The sequence below is a fragment of the Salvelinus alpinus genome, chromosome 34, assembly GCF_045679555.1.
Source record: "Salvelinus alpinus chromosome 34, SLU_Salpinus.1, whole genome shotgun sequence".
Lineage (NCBI taxonomy): Eukaryota > Metazoa > Chordata > Actinopteri > Salmoniformes > Salmonidae > Salvelinus > Salvelinus alpinus.
Genome location: NC_092119.1, coordinates 2809138 through 2823428, shown reverse-complemented (window position 1 = coordinate 2823428; position 14291 = coordinate 2809138). Strand labels below are relative to the sequence as shown.

Here is a 14291-nt window from a genome sequence, read left to right as displayed (position 1 = left end):
CCTCTCCCCTTTCCTCATCCTCTCCTCTCCCCTTCTCCTCTTCCCTCCTCTCCTCTCCCCTTTCCTCATCCCCCCTCCCCTTTCCTCATCCTCTCCTCTCCCCTTTCCTCCTCATCTCCTCTTCTCGCCCCTCCACTTCCCTTCCCTTACCTCATCTCCTCTTCTCTCCCCTCCACTTCCCTTCCCTTACCTGATCTCCCTTTCCTTCCTTCCTTCCTCCTCTCCCCTTCCTTTCTCCCCTCCTCTCCCCTTCTCTCCTTTCTTCTCCTCCTATTGTAGGTGTCCCTATCTACCTCAGTTCCCCTTTCCTCCTATTGTAGGTGTCCCTATCTACCTCAGTTCTCCTCTCCTCCTCCTATTGTAGGTGTCCCTATCTACCTCAGTTCTCCTCTCCTCCTCCTATTGTAGGTGTCCCTATCTACCTCAGTTCTCCTCTCCTCCTCCTATTGTAGGTGTCCCTATCTACCTCAGTTCTCCTCTCCTCCTCCTATTGTAGGTGTCCCTATCTACCTCAGTTCTCCTCTCCTCCTCCTATTGTAGGTGTCCCTATCTACCTCAGTTCCGGTGATGTCAACAGTATTAGAATATTCTGTTGATGAATTATCTATCTATCTTATCTATCTAATCTCTCTATGAAAAAGAGTGTTTGGTTCAGATCAGAACTAGAATGTATGGACAGTGTAGACTACACTGAGTTCCAATGGAATCATTCAAATGAAAGTATTTAGAGAATGGCTGAAAACATTTGTGCCCGTGCTCGCTCTCTCTGTCTCTCTCTCTCTCTCTTTCTCTCTCTCTCTCTGTCTCTCGCTCTCTGTCTCTCGCTCTCTCTGTCTCTCTCTCTCTCTTTCTCACTCTCTTTCTCTCTCTCTCTCTTTCTCTCTCTCTCTCTGTCTCTCGCTCTCTCTTTCTCTCTCTCTCTCTGTCTCTCGCTCTCTCTCACTTTCCTTTTTTGCTTTGAGAAAATAGGGAAGAAAAGGCAGTGGAATCTGAGTAAGCGTTGTGGTTAGAAGGGTTGGGCTTGGATCGGAGCGAGTGTGCCCTAAAATGGTCATAATCGTCCCCCTTCTCTCGCAGCAGCAGTTGGAAAAAGTTTTCTTTTTTCTTTCTGCTTTGAAAGCTTTGGCTTCCAGTTTCCTGAATTATGTTGTCATCGCCAGACGGCTACTGGTGTCGGTGAGAGGAGCACCGGGGCGGCTAGGTATGCGAGGTCAGGGGTTACACGTAAATAATTACAGATGCAGGGAGCCAACAACTAGCACGAGCCTGCCTGCCTGCCTGCCTGCCTACCTGCCTGCCTACCTACCTGCCTGCCTGCCTGCCTACCTGCCTGCCTGCCTGCCTGCCTACCTGCCTGCCTACCTGCCTGCCTGCCTACCTGCCTGCCTGCCTACCTACCTGCCTGCCTACCTACCTACCTGCCTGCCTACCTACCTGCCTGCCTGCCTGCCTGCCTACCTGCCTGCCTACCTGCCTGCCTGTCTACCTGCCTGCCTACCTACCTGCCTGCCTGCCTACCTGCCTGCCTGCCTGCCTGCCTGCCTGCCTGCCTGCCTACCTGCCTGCCTACCTGCCTGCCTGTCTACCTGCCTGTCTACCTGCCTGCCTGCCTGCCTACCCTGAGACATCACCTGGAGGCTCTGACTACGGCAGTTCCAGTAGTCGCCGTGGTAATACCATGGAATGAATGACAATTCGCTGGTCGTGCTTCAGAGCCTCTCTCTCTCTTTGAATCATATGACCGTTTGTTTAGACTTCATTTTCCATGCAAGGAAAAGGGCCACTGACTAGACCAAGGTTTTGAAAAGATTGAGTGATGTTCATACTCTATGCCAAGGTAGTCTTTAGATAGACAGCAGATACAGGAGAGGTGGTAGTATCAACTAGACCAAACAGGGTAGTCTTTAGATAGACAGCAGATACAGGAGAGGTGGTAGTATCAACTAGACCAAACAGGGTAGTCTTTAGATAGACAGCAGATACGTTCAGGAGAGGTGGTAGTATCAACTAGACCAAAGAAGGTATTTCAGTAATGCATTATATCCATTTAATTGTAAGTATTATAGCCTCTGTAAGGTAAGATGTGCAGACAGAGAAACAGTAGACCTGGACCCGTCCACAAATATATAAACAATGAAACAAAGGTGCCCTGTGAGATTTCCCCAGGTGTGGAGTAATTATACTTGAACAGATTACATTTTTGTGTGGGGGGAGACCCACTCGTGCCTCAGCCCTCCTCAGTGACTGCTGTATGGCCGGTCACACATAACAGGATTCAATATTGTATCTGTTTCTGAATGTGAGGACACAAAGAGACAGAAGTGTTTTTATTGTATGGAGCTCTGACTAGACAACAAAAATGATTATGGGATGGGAGCATGCTGACAGGGAGGGAGGGAGGGGGGAGGGAGGGAGCAGGGAGGAGGGAGGGAGCAGGGAGGAGGGAGGGAGGGAGCAGGGGGGATGGAGGTAGCATCGGGGGAGGGAGGGGGCAGGGGGGGAGGGAGGAAGGGAGCAGGGAGGGAGCATGGGGGGGAGGGAGGGAGCAGGGGGAGGGAAGGAGGGAGCAGGGGGAAGGGAGGGAGCAGGGGGGAGGGAGGGAGGGAGCATGGGGGAGGGAGCAGGGGGGAGGGAGCAGGGGGAGGGAGGGAGCAGGGGGGAGGGAGGGAGCAGGGGGAGGGAGCAGGGGGAGGGAGGGAGCAGGGGGGATGGGAGGGAGGGAGCAGGGGGGAGGGAGCAGGGGGAGGGAGGGAGCAGGGGGGATGGGAGGGAGGGAGCAGGGGGGAAGGGAGGGAGCAGGGAGGGAGGGAGCAGGGGGAGGGAAGGAGAGAGCAGGGGGGAGGGAGGGAGCAGGGAGGAGGGAGGGAGCAGGGAGGAGGGAGGGAGCATCGGGGGAGGGAGGAAGGGAGCAGGGGGGAGGGAGGAAGGGAGCAGGGAGGGAGCAGGGAGGGAGCATGGGGGGGAGGGAGGGAGCAGGGGGGAGGGAAGGAGGGAGCATGGGGGGAAGGGAGGGAGCAGGGAGAGGGAGGGAGGGAGCAGGGGGGAGGGAGCAGGGGGGGGGAGGGAGGGAGCAGGGGGGAGGGAGCAGGGGGAGGGAGGGAGCAGGGGGGATGGGAGGGAGGGAGCAGGGGGGAGGGAGCAGGGGGACCTTTTTCCTTCAGTGTCCCCCTAGTAGATCAATGGTAAGTACATCCCAAAGGCACCCTATTCCCTATATAGGAGTCCGGCTCTGGTCAAAAGTAGTGCACTATGAAGGGAATAGGGTGAATAGCATGCCATTTGGGACACATCCCATTGGATGTTGCTTTTCTGAGGGATATGATGTGGTTAGGAAATGTCCCTGGCATGTCTTAACTTGACTGTCAGGTATACAGGCCGTCTCTCCTTATCAGTGGAATCTGAATGACTCTCCCCTGCACCACTGCATAGCCAGGCGTGTCTTAGTGAAACGGGGACAGGTATGGAGACCTATTGCGTATTAGCATTCACTGTTGGGACTCCTCACAATACCGCAAGGAGACTGCGATTAGGTTCCCTTCCATCATGTAATAGATCATTAATATATGATTATATCTGTCTCTCTACCTCTCTCTCTCTCTCTCTCTCTCTCTCTCTCTCTCTCTCTCTCTTTCTCTCAATTCAATTCAATTCAATTCAAGGGGCTTTATTGGCATGGGAAACATGTGTTAACATTGCCAAAGCAAGTGAGGTAGATATTATACAAAAGTGAAATAAACAATACAAATTAACAGTAAACATTACACATACAGAAGTTTCAAAACAATAAAGACATTACAAATGTTATATTATATATATATACAGTGTTGTAACAATGTACAAATGGTTAAAGCACACAAGTTAAAATAAATAAGCATAAATATGGGTTGTATTTACAATGGTGTTTGTTCTTCACTGGTTGCCCTTTTCTTGTGGCAACAGGTCACAAATCTTGCTGCTGTGATGGCACACTGTGGAATTTCTCCCAGTAGATATGGGAGTTTATCAAAATTGGATTTGTTTTCAAATTCTTTGTGGATCTGTGTAATCTGAGGGAAATATGTCTCTCTAATATGGTCATACATTGGGCAGGAGGTTAGGAAGTGCAGCTCAGTTTCCACCTCATTTTGTGGGCAGTGTGCACATAGCCTGTCTTCTCTTGAGAGCCATGTCTGCCTACGGCGGCCTTTCTCAATAGCAAGGCTATGCTCACTGAGTCTGTACATAGTCAAAGATTTCCTTAAGTTTGGGTCAGTCACAGTGGTCAGGTATTCTGCCACTGTGTACTCTCTGTTTAGGGCCAAATAACATTCTAGTTTGCTCAGTTTTTTTTGTAAATTCTTTCCAATGTGTCAAGTAATTATCTTTTTGTTTTCTCATGAATTGGTTGGATCTAATTGTGTTCCTATCCTGGGGCTCTGTGGGGTGTGCCCCAGGACCAGCTTGCTTAGGGGACTCTTCTCCAGGTTCATCTCTCTGTAGGTGATGGCTTTGTCTCTCTCTGTCTCTGTCTCTCTCTCCCTCTCTCCCTCCTCTCTCTCTCTCTCTCTCTCTGTGTTCATAATCTCATCATCTAGAATAGACTTTCGCTGTAGCCAGAGCTCAGAGATGTAGTGACTGACTCTGAATGCAGGTGTTTACTGACTGACTGCTGAGGGCTAATTTGTCCAGGCTTGTCCTTATAAGGAAGCGACTAGCTTGTACCTTCAATTTACCCCTGCTGGTGAATCTCTAGACACTCCTCCCCCCCCCCCCCCTTTGCAGCTCTGGAGCCTCCTACATTCCCCAGTCCAGCCTGTCTCCTCTGCGCCAGGGGAAGATAAAGTTTTAATTGATTCCACGATCCATTCAATTCCAGGATAAATGATTGTTCATGGCTGAGTCTGAGCCTGAAAGAGCAAGGCAAGATATCTGGTTGGGTTGATATAGAGAAGGCCTAGCACTCGTCTGACTGAAACAATTACAGTCATTTATACAGCGCATTTCAAACATGGTATGCAACGCAATGTGCTTTACAGGAGGAGAACAAACAAATAAAAAAACGATACAAATTAAAGCTGAAATATTTACTACTCAACAACAAACATAAGGTAAAAAACAAAAGAATGACAATACTGAACAACTAAAAAATACTGTAAGGAATAGCAAAGCTAAAAATATATGTTTTAAGATCTCTTTTAAATATGTCCACAGTTTTGGCCTCCCTCAGATTCTCTGGCAGGCTATTCCAGAGTAACTAAAATGTGCATTCTCTCGCTGTGCTTTGGCTCCAACAATAAGTACCTCGGCCTCGTCTTGATTTAGCCGGAGGAAGTTGTGAACCGTCCAAGTATTTAAATCACTAATACAGTCTAATAATTTATCCGTGGAGCTAAACATCCTCTGGTGACACAGAAATGTAAAGTCGGTATCGTCTGAATAACAGTGAAAATAAGTGCTGTGCTTTTCGATAACGCTGCCAAGGGGTAACGTATATCAACTGGACATTACTGTGACGCCACATGTGATATGTATTTTCCCTGAGTTATGTTCACCAAGGGTGACAGAAAACTCTCGACCGGTTAAATAGGTTCTAAACCAATTTAGAACTGGACCGGAGAGGCCAACCCAACTCTCCTGGACCGGAGAGGCCAACCCACCTCTCCTGGACCGGAGAGGCCAACCCACCTCTCCTGGACCGGAGAGGCCAACCCACCTCTCCTGGACCGGAGAGGCCAACCCACCTCTCCTGGACCGGAGAGGCCAACCCACCTCTCCTGGATCGGAGAGGCCAACCCACCTCTCCTGGATCGGAGAGGCCAACCCACCTCTCCTGGATCGGAGAGGCCAACCCACCTCTCCTGGATCGGAGAGGCCAACCCACCTCTCCTGGATCGGAGAGGCCAACCCACCTCTCCTGGATCGGAGAGGCCAACCCACCTCTCCTGGATCGGAGAGGCCAACCCACCTCTCCTGGATCGGAGAGGCCAACCCACCTCTCCTGGCCCGGAGAGGCCAACCAACCTCTCCTGGACCGGAGAGGCCAACCCACCTCTCCTGGACCTGAGAGGCCAACCCATCTCTCCTGGACCTGAGAGGCCAACCCACCTCTCCTGGACCGGAGAGACCAACCCACCTCTCCTGGACCGGAGAGACCAACCCACCTCTCCTGGACCGGAGAGCCCAACCCACCTCTCCTGGACCGGAGAGAACAACCCACCTCTCCTGGACCGGAGAGGCCAACCCACCTCTCCTGGTCCGGAGAGGCCAACCCAGCTCTCCTGGACCGGAGAGTCCAACCCACCTCTCCTGGACCGGAGAGGCCAACACACCTCTCCTGGACCGGAGAGTCCAACCCACCTCCTGGACCGGAGAGGCCAACCCACCTCCAACCCACCGCTCCTGGACCGGAGAGGCCAACCCAGCTCTCCTGGACCGGAGAGGCCAACCCACCTCTCATGGACCGGAGAGACCAACCCACCTCTCCTGGACCTGAGAGGCCAACCCACCTCTCCTGGACCTGAGAGGCCAACCCAGCTCTCCTGGACCGGAGAGGCCAACCCACCTCTCCTGGACCGGAGAGACCAACCCACCTCTCCTGGACCGGAGAGACCAACCCACCTCTCCTGGACCGGAGAGGCCAACCCACCTCTCCTGGACCGGAGAGGCCAACACACCTCTCCTGGACCTGAGAGGCCAACCCACCTCTCCTGGACCGGAGAGGCCAACCCACCTCTCCTGGACCTGAGAGGCCAACCCAGCTCTCCTGGACCGGAGAGGCCAAACCACCTCTCCTGGACCTGAGAGGCCAACCCAGCTCTCCTGGACCGGAGAGGCCAAACCACCGCTCCAGTCTGTCCAGAAGGACATCATGGCCAACAGTGTTGAAGGCAGCACTTAAATTTAAGAGTACAAGGGCAGAGAGTTGTTTGGCATCTGTGTTGGCACTAAGATAATTTACCACTTTAACTAAGGCTGTCTCTGTGCTGTGGTGGGCACCAAAAGCAGATTTAATTTTTTTTCAGCTGGGCTTTTATTTATTTATTTTTAAATACAGTTGGCACTTAAACAATCATTTAGGTGTTTGAACACCAATTTCTCCAGAATGTTGGCTTAAGAATAGGTTGGAAAATGGCAGAAATTTGCTAAAAGCTGAAGAATCTATATGACTTTTCTTCAGAAGGGCCTTCACTAGAGCAGTCTTTAGTGCCTGTGAACAGGGAGAGACGTACAATATCTTGCACTTCTTCTTATATGCAAATTGAAAAACTGTTTTGAAGAAGGTGGTGGGGAAAGGATCGAGAAGACCGGTAGAAGGTTTAAGGTGTAATATCATTTTTCTGAGCATGTCTGTGTCAACCAGGGAAAATAACTCAATAGAGCCTTTTGTGTGGTAGGCTAGGGCACATATCATCAAACTTCTCATCAGGTCTTGCTTGACTGATAGCCAGCCTAATGCTGGGCATCTCTGAAATATGCAGCAAACTGTGGAGCAAAGTTCACATAGGTTTGCGGGGGGGGGGGAGTTTATCAGACCATCAATGGTCGAGAAGAGCACTGTAATTTTCAGATTATTAGTGATCAAGTAAAACATTTAAAAAATCCCGTTTTGACATTTTTAATGGCCTTGTTATATACAATATGCCAATTTGCTCTCTCAGAATATCATAATGGACCTGCAACTTTGACTTTCTCCACTTCCGCTCTGCCTTTCTGCAATTACTTTTTAATTGATTTAGTTTCCTCACTCATCATTCACTCTGACCTTGTTCAACTTTACTGGAGCTATGGCATCAATGGTTGCCCTTCATTTGCTATTAAAGTTATCAACTAAATCACCACAAGAGGAAGGCAGAATAGGTAGTGGAGTATTGTTCAGACACTCAATAACATCTGTAGCAACTTCAGAAGTATTGCGTTCAGTATTACCCTGTTGCTGTGGGCAACAAGGTAGTATAACACACAGTGGTGATCAGACAAAGCAACATCAACAATAGAGGATATGTCAATAGAAAGCCCCTTGGTAATAACCAGGTCCAGTAGAAAGCACCTTGGTAATAACCAGGTCCAGTAGAAAGCCCCTTGGTAATAACCAGGTCCAGTAGAAATCCCCTTGGTAATAACCAGGTCCAGTAGAAAGCCCCTTGGTAATAACCAGGTCCAGTAAAAAGCCCCTTGGTAATAACCAGGTCCAGTAGAAAGCCCCTTGGTAATAACCAGGTCCAGTAGAAAGCCCCTTGGTAATAACCAGGTCCAGCAGAAAGACCCTTGGTAATAACCAGGTCCAGCAGAAAGCCCCTTGGTAATAACCAGGTCCATTAGAAAGCCCCTTGGTAATAACCAGGTCCAGTAGAAAGCCCCTTGGTAATAACCAGGTCCAGTAGAAAGCCCCTTGGTAATAGCCAGGTCCAGTAGAAAGCCCCTTGGTAATAGCCAGGTCCAGTAGAAAGCCCCTTGGGTTGTTAACACAGTGTCCAAAGAAGGGCCAGAAGTGTACAGAATGGTATCATCTGCGTAAAGGTGGATCAAAGAATCACCAGCAGCAAGAGCTTCATCATTGATGTATACAGAGAAGAGAGTCGGCCCGAGAATTGAACCCTGTGGCACCCCCATAGAGACTGCCAGAGGTCCGGACAACAGGCCCTCTGATTTGACACACTGAACTCTATCTGAGAAGTAGTTGGTGAACCAGGCGAGGCAGTCATTTGAGAAACCAAGGCTGTTGAGTCTCCCAATAAGAATGTGGTGATTGACAGGATCGAAAGCCTTGGCCAGGTCGATGAATACAGCTGCACAGTATTGTCTCTTATCGATGGCGGTTATGATATCTTTAGGACCTTGAGCGTGGCTGAGGTGCACCCATGACCAGCTCTTAAACCAGATTGCATAGCGGAGAAGGTGCGGTGGGATTCGAAATGGTCGGTAATCTGTTTGTTAACTTGGCTTTCGAAGACCTTAGAAAGGCAGGGTAGGATAGATATAGGTCTGTAGCAGTTTGGGTCTAGAGTGTCAACCCCTTTGAAGAGGGGGATGACCGCAGCTGCTTTCCAATGTATAGGGATCTCAGACGATATGAAAAGAGAGGTTGAACAGGCTAGTAATAGGGGTTGCAACAATTTCGGCAGATCATTTTAGAAAGAGAGGATCCAGATTGTCTAGCCCGGCTGATTTGTAGGGGTCCAGATTTTGCAGCTCTTTCAGAACATCAGCTATCTGGATTTGGGTGAAGGGGGAGGTTTGGACGAGTTGCTGTGGGGGGTGGAGGGCTGTTGATCGGGGTAGGGGTAGCCAGGTGGAAAGCATGGCCCGCCGTAGAAAAATGCTTATTGAAATTCTCAGTTATCGTGGATTTATCAGTGGTGACAGTGTTTCCTAGCCTCAGTGCAGTGGGCAGCTGGGAGGAGGTGCTCTTATTCTCCATGGACTTTACAGTGTCCCAGAACTTTTTTGAGTTTGTGCTACAGGATGCATATTTCTGCTTCAAAAAGCTAGCCTTTGCTTTCCTAACTGACTGTGTGTATTTGTTCCTGACTTCCCTGAAAAGTTGCATATCACGGGGACTATTCGATGCTAAGCAGTACGCCACAGGATGTTTTTGTGCTGGTCAAGGGCAGTCAGGTCTGGAGTGAACCAAGGGCTATATCTGTTCCTGGTTCTACATTTTTTGAATGGGGCATGCTTTATTTATGATGGTGAGGAAGGCACTTAAAGAATAACCAGGCATCCTCTACTGACGGAATGAGGTCAATATCCTTCCAGGATACCCGGGCCAGGTCGATTAGAAAGGCCTGCTCGCTGAAGTGTTTTAGGGAGCGTTTGACAGTGATGAGAGATGGTCGTTTGACTGCGGACCCATTATGCACGCAGGCAATGAGGCAGTGATCGCTGAGATCCTGGTTGAAGACAGCAGAGGTGTATTTAGAGGGCCGGTTGGTCAGGATGATATCTATGAGGGTGCCCGTGTTTACGGCTTTGGTGTGGTACCTGGTAGGTTCATTGATAATTTGTGTGAGATTGAGGGCATCAAGCTTAGATTGTAGGATGGCTGGGGGGTTAAGCATGTCACAGTTTAGGTCACCTAGCAGCACGAGCTCTGAAGATATATGGGGGGCAATCAATTCACATATGGTGTCCAGGGTACAGCTGGGGGCATAGGGGGGTCTATAGCAAGTGGCAATGGTGAGAGACTTGTTTCTGGAAAGGTGCATTTTTAAAAGTAGAAGCTCGAATTTGGGTACAGACCTGGATAGTATGACAGAACTCTGCAGACTATCTCTGCAGTAGATTGCAACTCCGCCCCCTTTGGCAGTTCTATCTTGTCTGAAAATGTTATAGTTAGGGATGGAGATTTCAGGGTTTTAAAGCCAGGATTCAGACACGGCTAGGACATCCGGCAGAGTGTGCTAAAGCAGTGAATAAAACAAACTTAGGGAGGAGGTTTCTAATGTTAACATGCATGAAACCAAGGCTTTTACGGTTACAGAAGTCAACAAATGAGAGCACCTGGGGAATAGGAGTGGAGCTAGGCACTGCAGGGCCTGGATTCACCTCTACATCACCAGAGGAACAGAGGATGAGTAGGATAAGGGTACGGCTAAAGGCTATAAGAACTGGTCGTCTAGTACGTCCTTCAATATGAAGTTGTTTTTGACGAAAATTTTAAAAAAGTGTCAGTTTGTCTCTTTCAAGAGGTTGGAGTAATAATAACATGTTCAAATAATTAAAACATTGGCTTGAATCTAAGTTGTTTCTTTAGATTTCGAGAATTTTTTTCTCTTCTCTCATTGACTTCTCAAGTAGAAAACCCTGTCCTAGTCTGTTACGCAAGAGTTCCTGGAAGACTTGTGATGTTACGCCTCTGGGTTTACATACTCTGTGCCAATATCGTCTGATGTGTGTGTATATATTTAATGTATTACATGAATGGTGTCCACAGTCCTTCTGAAAATACTGTTTTAAATCGTGTTTTATTGCAATTTATTTATTCTACCCTGCTCCATCTATTCAATGTATTGCATTTCCTATTTGTCTCTCCATGTGGCTGGTTCCAGGGTCATTGCTACGCATCTGACCGTTCCTTCTCTGTGTACTACCGGTCACTATTAGAACGTTGTGGTTACCTAGGTTACCCCATTGGCTCACAGCAAATACTTGACTTTTGACTTTTCAAATACAATTTTCTTGTTGTCTCCTTGTTTTAGTCAATTACAAAACTACATTTTTAAGGAAAGTACAACATGTCTGAAGATTACTTTTCAACATGGCCTTCTCCCGAGCGTTCTCTCACTACTTAGAAAAATGTTTTCGTGACTGAGATCCTCTTTGCTCCAGGACCCAGGACACGAGAGAGCGAGAGAGAGAGAGAGAGTTATGAGCTGATGTGTCCACGAAAGATTGAATTGGTACATGTTCAGGGGTTAGATGAGGGATTTGCAGGCAGTGTGTGTGTGTTTGTTTTGTGTGTGTGTGTTTGTTTTGCGTGTATGTGTGTCTGGTCTGTCATAGTTGATCCAGTCCAGTTCTAAATCTCAGAGAAACTTTTTATCCCCAATGACTCGACCCCCAGTCACGCTGCCTTGCCCATGCCTCGTTTACACTGATGGATGGGGTCACACACACACACACACACACACACACACACACACACACACACACACACACACACACACACACACACACACACACACACACACACACACACACACACACACACACACACACACACACACACACACACACACACACACACCCATCGCAGGAAGTTTAATGTGTCTGCTGGTAGTATGATTACCCTAAAGTAGGAATCCTGACTTGACACTTCTCTCTCTCCTCTTCTCTCTACCCTCGCTCTTTCTCTCTCCCCTCGCTCTCCCCCCTCTCTCCTCTTCTCTCTCCCCCTCTCTCCTCATCTCTCTCTCCTCGCTCTCCCCTTCTCTCTCCTATTCTCTCTCTCTCCTATTCTCTCCTCAGCTCTCTCTATCCTCTTCTCTCTCTCCCCTTCGTCTCCTTCTCTCTCTCCCCATCGTCTCCTTCTCTCTCTCCCCATCGTCTCCTTCTCTCGCTCCTCTTCTCTCTCCCCTCTCTCATTCTCTCTCCTCTTGTCTCTCTCTCCTCTTGTCTCTCTCCTCTTCTCTCTCTCTCTCTCTCCTCTTCTCTCTCTCTCCTCTTCTCTCTCTCTCCTCTTCTCTCTCTCTCTCCTTATTCTCTCTCTCCCCTTCCCTCTCGCCCCGGCCCTTAACACAGCTACCCAGACCTTGCCAAAATCACAGAGGAAATGTCTTCCCATAGCTTTATGTCTGGTTTGGAAAGAGTTTCTTTGTAGTTCCAACAGGCAGACTCTGTCCCTTGGGTGTTGGGAGTGCAAAATACATTTCTTCCTTATTAAGTTATAAATGCACAAGTCAGTGTGTACAGAATGCCCTGTTTGAAGAGTCAAATGTGTGCCACTAACCATCCGTTATCTGGAGAGTTCTGTAATGCCACCAGGACATCGATGCAAATATTCACTTCAGTTGTTTTCTCAGGCCTCTATGGTCCAAATATGGACATCATTAGACATGGGTTCCAAATGCTGTTAAAGGGATATCTGGCTCTGTTAAAGGGATAGCCGGCTCTGTTAAAGGGATAGCTGGTTCTGTTAAAGGGATAACTGGCTCTGTTAAAGGGATAGCTGACTCTGTTAAAGGGATAACTGGCTCTGTTAAAGGGATAGCTGGCTCTGTTAAAGGGATAACTGGCTCTGTTAAAGGGATAGTTGGCTCTGTTAAAGGGATAGCTGACTCTGTTAAAGGGATAGCTGGCTCTGTTAAAGGGATAGCTGGTTCTGTTAAAGGGATAGCCAGCTCTGTTAAAGGGAAATCTGGCTCTGTTAAAGGGATATCTGGCTCTGTTAAAGGGATAGCCGGCTCTGTTAAAGGGATAGCCGGCTCTGTTAAAGGGATATCTGGCTCTGTTAAAGGGATAGCCGGCTCTGTTAAAGGGATAGCCGGCTCTGTTAAAGGGATAGCCGGCTCTGTTAAAGGGATAGCCGGCTCTGTTAAAGGGATATCTGGCTCTGTTAAAGGGATATCTGGCTCTGTTAAAGGGATATCTGGCTCTGTTAAAGGGATAGCCGGCTCTGTTAAAGGGATAGCTGGTTCTGTTAAAGGGATAACTGGCTCTGTTAAAGGGATAGCTGACTCTGTTAAAGGGATAACTGGCTCTGTTAAAGGGATAGCTGGCTCTGTTAAAGGGATAACTGGCTCTGTTAAAGGGATAGTTGGCTCTGTTAAAGGGATAGCTGACTCTGTTAAAGGGATAGCTGGCTCTGTTAAAGGGATAGCTGGTTCTGTTAAAGGGATAGCCAGCTCTGTTAAAGGGAAATCTGGCTCTGTTAAAGGGATATCTGGCTCTGTTAAAGGGATAGCCGGCTCTGTTAAAGGGATAGCCGGCTCTGTTAAAGGGATATCTGGCTCTGTTAAAGGGATAGCCGGCTCTGTTAAAGGGATAGCCGGCTCTGTTAAAGGGATAGCCGGCTCTGTTAAAGGGATAGCCGGCTCTGTTAAAGGGATATCTGGCTCTGTTAAAGGGATAGTTGGCTCTGTTAAAGGGATAGCCGGCTCTGTTAAAGGGATAGCTGGCTCTGTTAAAGGGATAGCCGGCTCTGTTAAAGGGATAGCCGGCTCTGTTAAAGGGATATCTGGCTCTGTTAAAGGGATAGCCGGCTCTGTTAAAGGGATATCTGGCTCTGTTAAAGGGATAGCTGGCTCTGTTAAAGGGATAACTGGCTCTGTTAAAGGGATAGTTGGCTCTGTTAAAGGGATAGCTGACTCTGTTAAAGGGATAGCTGGCTCTGTTAAAGGGATAGCCGGCTCTGTTAAAGGGATATCCGGCTCTGTTAAAGGGATATCCGGCTCTGTTAAAGGGATATCCGGCTCTGTTAAAGGGATAGCTGGCTCTGTTAAAGGGATAGCTGACTCTGTTAAAGGGATAGCCGGCTCTGTTAAAGGGATAACTGGCTCTGTTAAAGGGATAGCCGGCTCTGTTAAAGGGATAGCTGGCTCTTTTAAAGGGATAGCTGGCTCTTTTAAAGGGATAGCTGACTCTGTTAAAGGGATAGCCGGCTCTGTTAAAGGGATAGCCGGCTCTGTTAAAGGGATATCTGGCTCTGTTAAAGGGATAGTTGGCTCTGTTAAAGGGATAGCCGGCTCTGTTAAAGGGATATCTGGCTCTGTTAAAGGGATAGCCGGCTCTGTTAAAGGGATATCTGGCTCTGTTAAAGGGATAGCTGGCTCTGTTAAAGGGATAACTGGCTCTGTTAAAGGGATAGTTGGCTC

At 48.6% G+C, this 14291-nt stretch overlaps 1 protein-coding gene across 1 annotated transcript in view; it reads left to right on the top strand.

Annotated features, from left to right (window-relative positions):
* LOC139563414 (alpha-actinin-1-like) overlaps positions 1-14291 on the top strand; it is a gene marked incomplete in the record, with an annotated part of 117402 nt that overhangs the window by 1020 nt on the left and 102091 nt on the right.